We start from the raw sequence: 12,418 nt of genomic DNA on the forward strand, positions 1-12,418 counted from the left end.
AAATCATAAGAGCAGATCGTAAAAACCTCCAGGGAAGTCTGTATCTGAAGGCTTTGTTAGCTAACACTATGGTGGTAATCAGTTTGCAATATATACCTGGAATCAACACTGTGTACAGCTTAACTTATACAATATTATATGTCAATTATATCTCAATAAAGTGGGGGGAAAATAGCCTCCAGGGAGAAAAGCAGACTTCTTGTCAGTGAAAGCATATGCTAGAGAACAATATTTTCAAGTTCAATGAGAATTTGTTTTCAGCCCAGGATTTTTAAAATTAATTAATTTATTTTTTCATGATTTGATACATATATATAGCAAAATGGTTACCGCAATAAGGCTAATTAACATCTCCATTTCCTCACATAATTATCTTTGTGTGTGTGTGTGTGTGTGTGTGTGTGTGGTGATAACATTTAAAATCTACTCTCCTAAAAACTTTCAAGTATATAACACAGTATTGTTAATTGTAGTCACCATGCTATACATTAGATCCCCAGAACTTATTCATATTGTAGCTGGGAGTTTATACATTTTGATCAACATCTCCCTATTTCCCCCAACCCCCAGCTCTTGGCAACAACTTTTCTACTGTCTATCATTATGAGTATGGCTGTTTTAGATTCTGTACATGGGAGCATGAAGTATTTTTTTTCTCTGTCTGACTTGTTTCACTTAGCAAAGTGCCCTCAAGGTCCATCCATGTTCTCACAAAAACAGAATTTCCTTCTTTTTATGACTGAATAATATTCCATTGTGTATATACCACATTTTATTTATACATTTATCCATCGATGGATATTTAGACTATTTCCATGTCTTGGCTTTTGGGAATAACTCAGCCTAGAATTCTATAACCAAAACTATCAATCAATTTGAGATTAGAATTAATATATTTTAAGACAGGAAAAGACTGCAGAATTGGAAGCATTTCTGCTTGGTTAGTAAGCTGGAGGTCTTAATATTTGGAGTTGATTCCTGCCGACTTTGCCTGAATTCCCAGAGCTGTGTGACTGACAGGGTCTTTGTGCTCTGGCCTGGTGTCAGGCCTGAGCCTCTGAGGTGGGAGAGCTGAGTTCAGGACATTGGAACACCAGAGACCTACCAGCCCTATGTAATATCAATTGGCGAGAGCTCTCCCAGAGTTCTCTGTCTCAGTGCTAAGACCCAGCTCCACCCAATCGCCAGCAAGCTCCAGGGCTCAACGCCCCTTGCCAAACAACTAGCAAGACAGGAATACAACCCCACCCATTAGCACAGAGGCTGTTTAAAATCATACTAAGTTCACAGGCAACCCAAAACACACCAGCAGATGCAACCCTGCCCACCAGAAAGACAAGATCCAGTCCCTCCCACCAGAGCACAGGCACCAGTCCCCTCTACCAGGAAGCCTACACAAACCACTGAACCAACCCCACCCACTGGCAGCAGACACCAAAAACAACTGGAACTACAAACCTGCAGCCTGTGAAAAGGTGACCCCAAACACAGTAAGTTAAACAAAATGATAAGACAGAGAAATATGCAGCAGATGAAGGAGCAAGGTTAAAAACCCACAAGACCAAACAAATGAAGAGGAAAAAGGCAGTCTACCTGAAAAAGAATTCAGAGCAATGATACTAAAGATGATCCAAAATCTTGGAAACAGAATGGAGAAAATACAAGAAACGTTTAACAAGGACCAAGAAGAACTAAACAGCAAACAAGCAATGATGAACAACACAATAAATGAAATTAAAAATTCTCTAGAAGGAATCAATAGCAGAATAACTGATGCAGAAGAACAGATAAGTGACCTAGAAGATAAAATAGTGGAAATAACTACCACAGAGCAGAATAAAGAAAAAAAAATGAAAAGAATTGAGGACAGTCTCAGAGACCTCTGAGACAACATTAAATACACCAACATTAGAATTATAGGGGTCCCAGAAGAAGAAGAAAAACAGAAAGGGTCTGAGAAAATATTTGAAGAGATTATAGTAAAAAACGTCCCTAAAATGGGAAAGGAAGCCATCAATCAAGTCCAGGAAGCACAGAGAGTCCCACACAGGATAAATCCAAGGAGAAACTTGCCAAGACACATACTAACCAAACTATCAAAAATTAAATACAAAGAAAAAATATTAAAAGCAGCAAGGGAAAGGCAACAAATAACATACAAGGGAATGTGCATAAGGTTAAAAGCTGATCTTTCAGCAGAAACTCTGCAAGCCAGAAGGGAGTGGCAGGACATATTTAAAGTGATGAAAGGGGAAAATGTACAACCAAGATTACTCTACCCAGCAAGGATCTCATTCAGATTTGATGGAGAAATTAAAAACTTTTCAGACAAACTAAAGTTAAGAGATTCAGCACTACAAAACGAGCTTGACAACAAATGCTAAAGGAACTTCTCTAGGCAGGAAACACAAGAGAAGGAAAAGACCTACAAAAACAAACTCAAAACAATTAAGGAACATACATATTGGTAATTACCTTAAATGTACATAGATTAAATGCTCCAGCCAAAAGACATAGACTGGCTGAATGGATACAAAAACAAGCCCATATATATGCTGTCTGCAAGAGACCCACGTCAGACCTAGGTACACATACAGACTGAAAGTGAGGGGATGGAAAAAGATATTCCATGCAAATTGAAATCAAAAAAAAGCTGGAGTAGCAATTCTCATATCAGACAAAATAGACTTTAAAATAGACTATTACAAGAGACAAAGAAGGACACTACATAATGATCAAGGGATCAATCCAAGAAGAAGATATAACAATTGTAAATATTTATGTGCCCAAAATAGGAGCACCTCAATACATAAGGCAAATGCTAACAGCCATAAAAGGGAAAATCAACAGTAACACAGTCATAGTAGGGGACTTCAACACCCCACTTTCACCAGTGGAAAGACCACCTAAAATGAAAACAAATAAGGAAACACAAGCTTTAAATGACACATTAAACAAGATGGACTTAATTGATATTTATAGGACATTGCATCCAAAAACAAAAGAATACACTTTCTTCTCAAGTGCTCATGGAACATTCTCCAGGATAGATCATACCTTGGGTCACAAATCAGCCTTGGTATATTTAAGAAAATTGAAATTGTATGAAGTATCTTTTCTGACCACAACAATATGACACTAGATATCAATTACAGGAAAAAAAACTGTTAAAAATACAAACAGGGGCTTCCCTGGTGGAGCAGTGGTTGAGAGTCCGCCTGCCGATGCAGGGGACACAGATTCGTGCCCCAGTCCGGGAGGATCCCACATGCTGCGGAGCGGCTGGGCCCGTGAGCCATGGCCGCTGAGCCTGTGCATCCAGAGCCTGTGCTCCACAATGGGAGAGGCCACAACAGTGAGAGGCCCGTGTACCGCAAAAAAAAAAACACCAAAAAAACCCACAAAAACAAATGGAGGCTAAACAATATGCTACTAAATAACCAAGAGATCACTGAAGAAATCAAAGAGGAAATCAAAAAATACCTAGAAACAAATGACAATGAAAACATGATGACCCAAAACCTGCAGGATGCAGCAAAAGCAGTTCTAAGAAGGAAGTTTATAGCAATACAATCCTACCTCAAGAAACAAGAAAAATTGCAAATTAACAACCTAACCTTAAACCTAAAGCAATTAGAGAAAGAAGAACAAAAACACCCCAAAAGTTAGCAGAAAGAAAGAAATCATAAAGATTAGATCAGAAATAAATGAAAAAGAAATGAAGAAAACAATAGCAAAGATCAATAAAACTAGAAGCAGATTCTTTGAGAAGATAAACAAAATTGATAAACCAATAGCCAGACTCATCAAGTAAAAAAGGGAGAAGACTCAAATCAACAGAATTAGAAATGAAAAAGGAGAAGTAACAACTGACACTGCAGAAATACAAAGAATTGCAAGGGATTACTACAAGGAATTATATGTCAGTAAAATGGACAACTTGGAAGAAATGGACAAATTCTTAGAAAAGCACAACCTTCTGTGACTGGAATTGAAACTGTGATTAAAAGTCTTCCAACAAACAAATGGCCAGGACAAGATGGCTTCAGAGGAGAATTCTATCAAACATTTAGAGAAGAGCTAACACCTATCCTTCTCAAACTCTTCCAAAATATAGCAGAGGGAGGAACACTCCCAATCTCATTCTACAAGGCCCCCAATCCCCGATACTAAAACCAGACAAAGATGTCACAAAGAAAGAAAACTAGAGGCCAATATCACTGATGAACATCAATGCAAAAATACTCAACAAAATACTAGCAAACAGAATCCAGCAGCACACTAAAAGAATCATACACCACGAACAAGTGGGGTTTATACCAGAAATGCAAGGATTCTTCAATATACGCAAATCAATCAATGTGATACACCATATTAACAAACTGAAGGATAAAAACCATATGATCGGGCTTCCCTGGTGGCACAGTGGTTGAGAGTCCGCCTGCCGATGCAGCGGACACGGGTTTGTGCCCCGGTCCGGGAAGATCCCACATGCCACGGAGTGGCTAGGCCCATGAGCCATGGCCACTGAGCCTGAGCGTCTGGAGCCTGTGCTCCGTAACGGGAGAGGCCACAACAGTGAGAGGCCCATGTACCACAAAAAAAGCCCCAAAAAACAAAAAAAACCCATATGATCATCTCAAGAGATGCAGAAAAAGCTTTCAACAAAATCCAACACCCATTTATGATAAAAACCCTAGAGAAAGTAGGCATAGAGGGAACTTACCTCAACATAATAAAGGCCATATATGACAAACCCACAGCCAACATTGTTCTCAATGGTGAAAAACTGAAACCATTTCCTCTAAAATCAGGAACAGGACAAGAATGCCCACTCTCAGCACTATTATTCAATATAGTTTTGGAAGTTTTAGCCACAGCAATCAGAGAAGAAAAAGAAATAAAAGGAATCCAAATCGGAAAAGAAGAAGTAAAGCTGTCACTGTTTGCAGATGACATGATATTATATGTAGAGAATCCTAAAGATGCTACCAGAAAACTACTAGAGCTAATCAATGAATCTGGTAAAGTAGCAGGATACAAAATTAATGCACAGAAATCTCTTGTATTCCTATACTCTAAGGATGAAAAATCTGAAAGAGAAACTAAGGAAACACTCCCATTTTCCATTGCAACAAAAAGGATAAAATACCTAGGAATAAACCTACCTAAGGAGACAAAAGACCTGTATGCAGAAAAGTATAAGACACTGATGAAAGAAATTAAAGATGATACAAATAGATGGAGAGATATACCATGTTCTTGTATTGGAAGAATCAACATTGTGAAAATGACTATACGACCCAAAGCAATCTACAGATTCAATGCAATCCCTATCAAACTACCAATGGCATTTTTCACAGAACTAGAACAAAAAAATTTCACAATTTGTTTGGAAACACAAAAGACCCCGAATAGCCAAAGCAATCTCGAGAAAGAAAAATGGAGTTGGAAGAATTAGGCTCCCTGACTTCAGACTATACTACAAAGCTACAGTAATCAAGACAGTATGGTACTGGCACAAAAACAGAAATATAGATCAATGGAACAGAATAGAAAGCCCAGAGATAAACCCACGCACATACAGTCACCTTATCTTTGATAAAGGAGGCAAGAATATACAATGGAGAAAAGACAGCCTCTTCAATAAGTGGTGCTGGGAAAACTGGACAGCTACATGTAAAGAATGAAATTAGAACACTCTATAACACTTTATACAAAAATAAACTCAAAACGGATTAAAGACCTAAATGTAAGGCCAGACACTATAAAACTCTTAGAGGAATATAGGCAGAACACTCTATGACATAAATCACAGCAAGATCCTTTTTGACCTAACTCCTAGAGAAATGGAAATAAAACCAAAAATAAACAAATGGGAGCTAATGAAATTTAAAAGCTTTTGCACAGCAAAGGAAACCCTAAACAAGACGAAAAGACAGCCCTCAGAATTGGGGAAAATATTTGCAAATGAAGCAACTGACAAAAGATTAATCTCTAAAATATACAAGCAGTTCATGCAGCTCAATATCAAAAAACAAACAACCCAATTCATAAATGGGCAGAAGACCTAAACAGTCATTTCTCCAAAGAAGATATACAGATTGCCAACAAAGACATGAAAGGATGCTCAGCATCACTAATCATTGGAGAAATGCAAATCAAAACTGCAATGAGTTATCACCTCATACTGGTCAGAATGGCCATCTTCAAAAAAATCTACAAACAATAAATGCTGGAGAGGGTGTGGAGAAAAGGGAACCCTCTTGCACTGTTGGTGGGAATGTAAATTGATACAGCCACTGTGGAGAACAGTATGGAGGTTCCTTAAAAAACTAAAACTAGAACTACCATAGACCCAGGAACCCCACTATTGGACATATACCCTGAGAAGATCATAATTCAAAAAGTGTCATGTACCACAATGTTCATTGCAGCACTATTTACGATAGCCAGGACATGGAAACAACCTACGTGTCCATATACAGATGAATGGATAAAAAAGATGTGGCACATATATACAATGGAATATTACTCAGCCATAAAAGGAAATGAAACTGATTTGTAGCGAGGTGGATGGACCTAGAGTCTGTCATACAGAGTGAAGTAAGTCAGAAAGATCAAAGCAAATACCATATGCTAACACATATATATGGAATCTAAAAAAAAAAAAAAACAAGGTTCTGACAAACCTAGGGGCAGGAGAGGAATAAAGATGCAGATGTAGAGAATGGACTTGAGGATACTGGGAGGGGGAAGGGTAAGCTGGGATGAAGTGAGAGAGTAGCATTGACATATATACACTACCAAATGTAAAATAGATAGCTAGTGGGAAGCAGCTGCATCACACAGGTAGATCAGCTCAGTGCTTTGTGACCACTTAGAGGGGTGAGACAGGGAGGGTGGGAGTGAGACACAAGAGGGAGGGGATATGGGCATATATATGTATACATATAGCTGATTCACTTTGTTGTACAGCAGAAACTAACACAACATTGTAAAGCAATTATACTCCAATAAAGATGTTAAAATAAAAGAAGACACTACAGAATTGTCTCCCATATTCACCCTCTCATAGGCTGTCACTTTCAGGAATAAACCAAGAAAGAGGAAGACATGGGATCCAGCCAATTGTATATCTAACGCAGGAAGACATAAAAGGAAGCCCCAGGTGTTAGGTCTAAGTAGTTCAGGCAGTTAGACAAAAATTCTCTGAGGAAGGTCTCTATGGGGGAAAAAAGAATGGCATTGATTTATCGCTTTTTTTTTTAATATGGGGAAAATTAAGTAGTATAGCTATTAAGATGTAGTATTTGGAAAAACTCTAGAATATGATCAATATAAAACACTTACATACAAATCAAATTAAAAAAACCCTCAAGACTAATAATTAAATAGAACTATATAGGAAATGTATAGTCCAAACAGAAACAGAAGTAAATCGTCACATTATTTTCATCTAGAGGTCTGGGTCAGGGAAGGCCTGGAGACAGAGAAAATCACTAGGAAGCTCTTTCAGTTACCCAGGTGAGACACAATGGTGGTCTGATCCAAGGCTGTGTCAGTGAGATGGAGATGGAGTGGGCAAATTTTAGATATATTTAGGAATTATAATAGAGAAATTGTGAGGCTGATAACAGAGAGGGAAGAGTCAAGATAGATTCCATGGGTTTGGTTCAGAAATCTAGGCATAAAAGAGTACCATTCACTGAGAAAAGAAATACTGAAGGAGAAGAAGGTTTGGAAAGTACAATGGTGAGCTCATTTCAACCTGAGCTGCTAAAGGGATATCTCAGTGAAAATGATCAGTTGGTAGCTGGATATATGGTCTGGAGCTCTGGAGAAAAAATGGTTTAACATGTGATACCTTAAGCTATGAGAGAGGGCGGGTTAATAGCTCATGATTGATGGTTCTCTGGGCTTGAAAATCAAACTAATTAACAAATTCTAGGCAAAATAATTTAGGATAGTAAGCAATAAAATTTATGTGAAATCTTTCTAAAGCTGTATTTCAGTTGTTTTCATCCTTACAAATGTTGAATTTAAAAGAATGCATTCCAACATGAAAAGATATTCAACATCACTCATCATCAGAGAAACGCAAATCAAAACCACAATGAAATATCACCTCACACCCATTAGAATGGCTATCATCAAAAAGACCATAAATAATAAATGCTGGTGAGAATGTGGAGCAAGGGGAACCCTCATACACTGTTGCTGGGAATGTAAATTGGTACAGCTGCTATGGAGAACAGTATGGAGGTTCCTCAGAAAACTAGAAATAGAACTATCATATGATTCAGCAATCCCACTCCTGGGCATATATCCAAAGAAAATGAAAACACTAATTCAAAGTGATACATGCACCCCAATGTTCATAGCAGCATTATTCACAATTGCCAAGACATGGAAGCAACTTAAGTGTCCATCAACAGACAAATGGATAAAGAAGATGTGGTATATATACACAGTGGAATACTACTCAGCCATAAAAAAAGAATGAAATTTTGCCATTTGTAATGACAGGGATGGACCTGGAGGATATTATGCTAAGTGAAATAAGTTGGAGAGAGAAAGAGAAATACTGCATGTTATCACTTATATGTTGAATCTAAAAAATAAAACAAACTAGTGAACATATCAAGAAAAAAGCAGACTCACAGATATAGAGAACAAACTAGTGGTTACCAGTGGGAGAGGGAAGGAGTGAGGGGCAAGATAGGATTAGGGGATTAAGAGATGTAAACTACTATGTATAAAATAGATAAGACCAAGGATATATTGTACAGCACAGGGAATATAGCCAATATTTTATAATAATTATAAATGGAGTATAAGCCATAAAAATTTTCTATCACTATGTTACACACCTAAAACTAATATAATATTGTAAATCAACTATATCTCAATTAAAAAAGAATTTAAGTTAAAAAAGAAAGAAGGAAAGAAAGAGAGAGAAAGGGAGGGAGGGAGAGAGGGAGGAAGGAAGGAAGGAAGGAAGGAAGGAAGGAAGAAAATGTGTGGGTAAAAAAAAAATGCATTCTATTTCATCCAACTAAAATAATTTCAGTATAAAAAAGTAGTTTACTTGTGTCACCTCAAACTCCATGAAGCTGATACACAGACCTTGATGACTACTTATTTCGCTCCTCAATCCATTTCTCTCACAGACCACCACTAATCTCCTTTAAATCCCTACACAAGCACATCTTGTCCTTTTGCTCCCCAACTCCCCACCTTTTCCTCTCAACCCTCCATCACAAAATCTCAAAAACCATTCAAACAAATCAGGACTATGATTTGCAGAGTGGGGAAAAGAAACAACACTAAATAGGCCAAGCTAGAGTCCTTTTTAGTGTCAGGGAAGGAGCAAGGTTGGAAATATGCATATACTGATAAGCCTTATCCCATCTATATGTACTGTTCCTAAATAATGACCCAGCAGTGTTAAGTATTCAATGTAGTTAACAGCAGAGTACTTTCCAGAGGAAGGCCAGCTTCTCGTCCACCAATGGGCCTCACAGGTGATACAGTTCTGGATCTGGCTCTTACCTTGTCAGCGTCTCTCCATCATCAGTCCTGGAAAGACTAATCAAACTAATCAAACTCACAGGAGATTGAAGTTTATCAGTCCAATTAGACTGTCCCTTCCTTCACTTATTCTGGGAAAGACACTCCTTCCAGGTTCTAGAATAATGATATTTTTCCCATCCAGGGTATTACCTTCTCATTAGCAGAACAGTTCATGATGAAAATGCTACTTAGTGAGCAGAAAATAAAAACAAATGGAAATATGCATGATCTTAAGCAAAATCTCCTATTCATGCTAGAGGTGGGGCTGTGGGATGAAGGATCATTGCCCCACAATATGCTGCAGTGATTGAGTATTTGTGTCTCCTAATTCCCTGTCTCTGGACTGCCCAGTTGTAGTTTCCCTTTCTTTTCCTCCAGACTGAACTGTCTTCTGTGCATTCAACTCTTTCTCCATATGAAGTACAATACAACTGGGTTCCCATTACTAAATTAAAATCACATTCTAGAACTGCCTGCTTGAAATTACACCCAGGTGACCTTAACTGGAGCTTTTCGTGTTCCCAAACACTTCAGGCACTTATTTACAGTCTCCAGGCCTACTCCCACAGATGGCAAACCTTATTTCTCCTTTTTCCAACTTAGGAGGAAGCATCTCACTGCTGTTCTGATTGTATGGCTGTCATTCAATAGAAGAATAAAAATCTATCAATACATCTCAGTCATGTTACATCCTTCCCTCTCTTCTTCTGTCCTCTCTCTTCTGTCTCTCCTCTCTCTCTCTCAAATGTACCCTCTCTAGTTATACAAAAGCCACAGAATGTAAAAATAAAATATTTTTCATTTTTAGAAATCAGAGTCACCAGCCAATGTAGAATAGTTACAATGTTTGGAGAGGGGTGAAGTCTGACTCAGGTATTAGTAGAAGCTCTGCATTAGACAGTTTTCATAGATTTTTTCTCTTTATTTTTTGCATAAATTTTTTACCTTGGTCTAAGTTTTTGCAAATTTTACTTTGATAGAGCACAAAGAGAACTTATATTCCACAATTCACATAGTTGCTTTCATGGATTGATCTGTTTCACGTTCCACCATAATTCTACCTGTTATTTTATCTTTTATCTCCTCTTGGTTGTTAGCCTATCACTTGGGGACATTGGGACAGTGGTGTGACGATATTATAACACAGTGCCTGGCATGTAGTCAACGTGATGATTCAACACGGCAGAGCAGGCAGTGGCTCCCTGTGTCCCCCGTCTAGACATTTCACCTGCCGGTCCTCTCCGGATCTCACAGCTCTTCTCTTCCTTTTTAGAGGCAAAAACACAGAAGTGTTTAGAGGCAGAAACACAGAAACAATCATTCAGCTTGATGACATGCAAGCAGAGTGAAAAATAATTCACCTGGACAGATAAGTGATGAGGTGGAGATGAGGAAGGAGACTCTTTTAAGACTGGAAAAAGAAGAGGAGTGGGGCATGTAATGGATTGTTGATTCCATTTTCTGGCTTCTCCATGCCTCCTAGTTAAGATATCAGTAGCAAATTTCATTTAAGCATCTGACAGCATTTTCACTCTGAGTCTTGGGCTCTCGATGGAAGTCTGGAAAAGCTATCGAGAAGTTAGCTTTTCCTTCCACACCTCCACACGCACACAGAGAAACCCATACACAGACACGACTGGCACACCCACAGAGAAGCCACATGTGCACCTAAGAACACATGGACAGGCAGACAATAAAAATGCCTAGTGGTAGCAAGAACCACTCCAGCCACAGATGCCTTCTGCTACAGACAGCACATGTGCTTGCATTCTCACACCCACACAGACACAAAGGCCCACACGCAGATGCCACACCCAGACCCACAGTCTTTACTTACTCAGCTGTGACTTTCCTCCCACATGCCTTATTTGAACACAAGACTGTCTCTAATTAGAGTCTCTCAAGTCCATCTTTGCCTGACTAATCAAACTTCTCAGTGCAGCCTCATGAAAACTCAACTTCTAAACTGCTCAAAATAACTGCGAATGGAAGAGAAATAAAGGACAGCTCACTAGACACCTGGGGGAACTGAAATCTGGAAAGTTAGGTGGAAAGGCTGTCAGGGCTAGTAGTGTCCCACCTCCCCACCAGATATTTTAGTAGATGGACACGTAGGTGATCTGGAAATGCCAACAATGCAGTAATTACGAAAGAGATGACCACTGATACTAAAAGGAGAAGAAAATATGACCTAATGATGGAAAGAAAATGAACTTGAGAACCAAACAGACTTAGATCCAAATATAGCATTGCTATTTACTGTTAACTTGGGCAAGCTATTTAGTCTTTAACAGTTTACTCAACAATAAAATCTACATTCAAGTATCTTTATGAGGATTAAGTGTAATGATATATGTAAAGTGGTTATTACAGTGTTTAGTTTCATAAACATGTGTTTTATCTTTGGTATTGAAATTGTTCCCAAAGTATCCTGTGAGCTCTCCCAGCAAAAGACAATGGCTTGAGTTTTCAGCTCTCTAAGACAAATTAGAAAAGTTACATGCTCACTCTTTCCTTGGGAATAGAGTGCCATTGGTAAACAATATTTGATAAAGGAATAAGTGAATGAGCAAATAAATGAATGATTGAATGAATGGTGTAACTATATTATACCTTGCTGTTCTTAGAATCATCAGTATCTAATATTAAATCTAGCATGTAGTTCTAGTACTAGAGGTTTCTCAGTTTAATAGGAGAGACAGCTAGAAAAACATAATTCTAATAAAATGAGAGAGATATTGCAAGGTTTTATTAAAGCAGAGGGAAAAAAAAAGTAGTTCTGCTGGGGGACAAGAGAATGTTCCAATAAAGTTCTTCAAAACAGTGGTATGTAATCTAGGAC

General features: G+C 38.2%; 1 long non-coding RNA gene across 1 annotated transcript; it reads right to left on the reverse strand.

Moving 5' to 3' along the window:
- Positions 1–10,512: 10,512 nt before the first annotated feature.
- LOC113609294 (uncharacterized) lies at positions 10,513–11,687 on the reverse strand. Its single transcript, XR_003428584.1, has 3 exons — positions 11,414–11,687; positions 10,938–11,144; positions 10,513–10,841 (listed from the first exon to the last, which is right to left on the reverse strand). It is a non-coding gene; the product is annotated as an uncharacterized LOC113609294 (long non-coding RNA).
- Between the last annotated feature and the right edge of the window lie 731 nt (positions 11,688–12,418).

This window comes from Aethalodelphis obliquidens, unplaced genomic scaffold (genome assembly GCF_003676395.1).
Source record: "Aethalodelphis obliquidens isolate GAN/ISIS:26980383/991018 unplaced genomic scaffold, ASM367639v1 scaffold55, whole genome shotgun sequence".
NCBI classification, from domain to species: domain Eukaryota; kingdom Metazoa; phylum Chordata; class Mammalia; order Artiodactyla; family Delphinidae; genus Aethalodelphis; species Aethalodelphis obliquidens.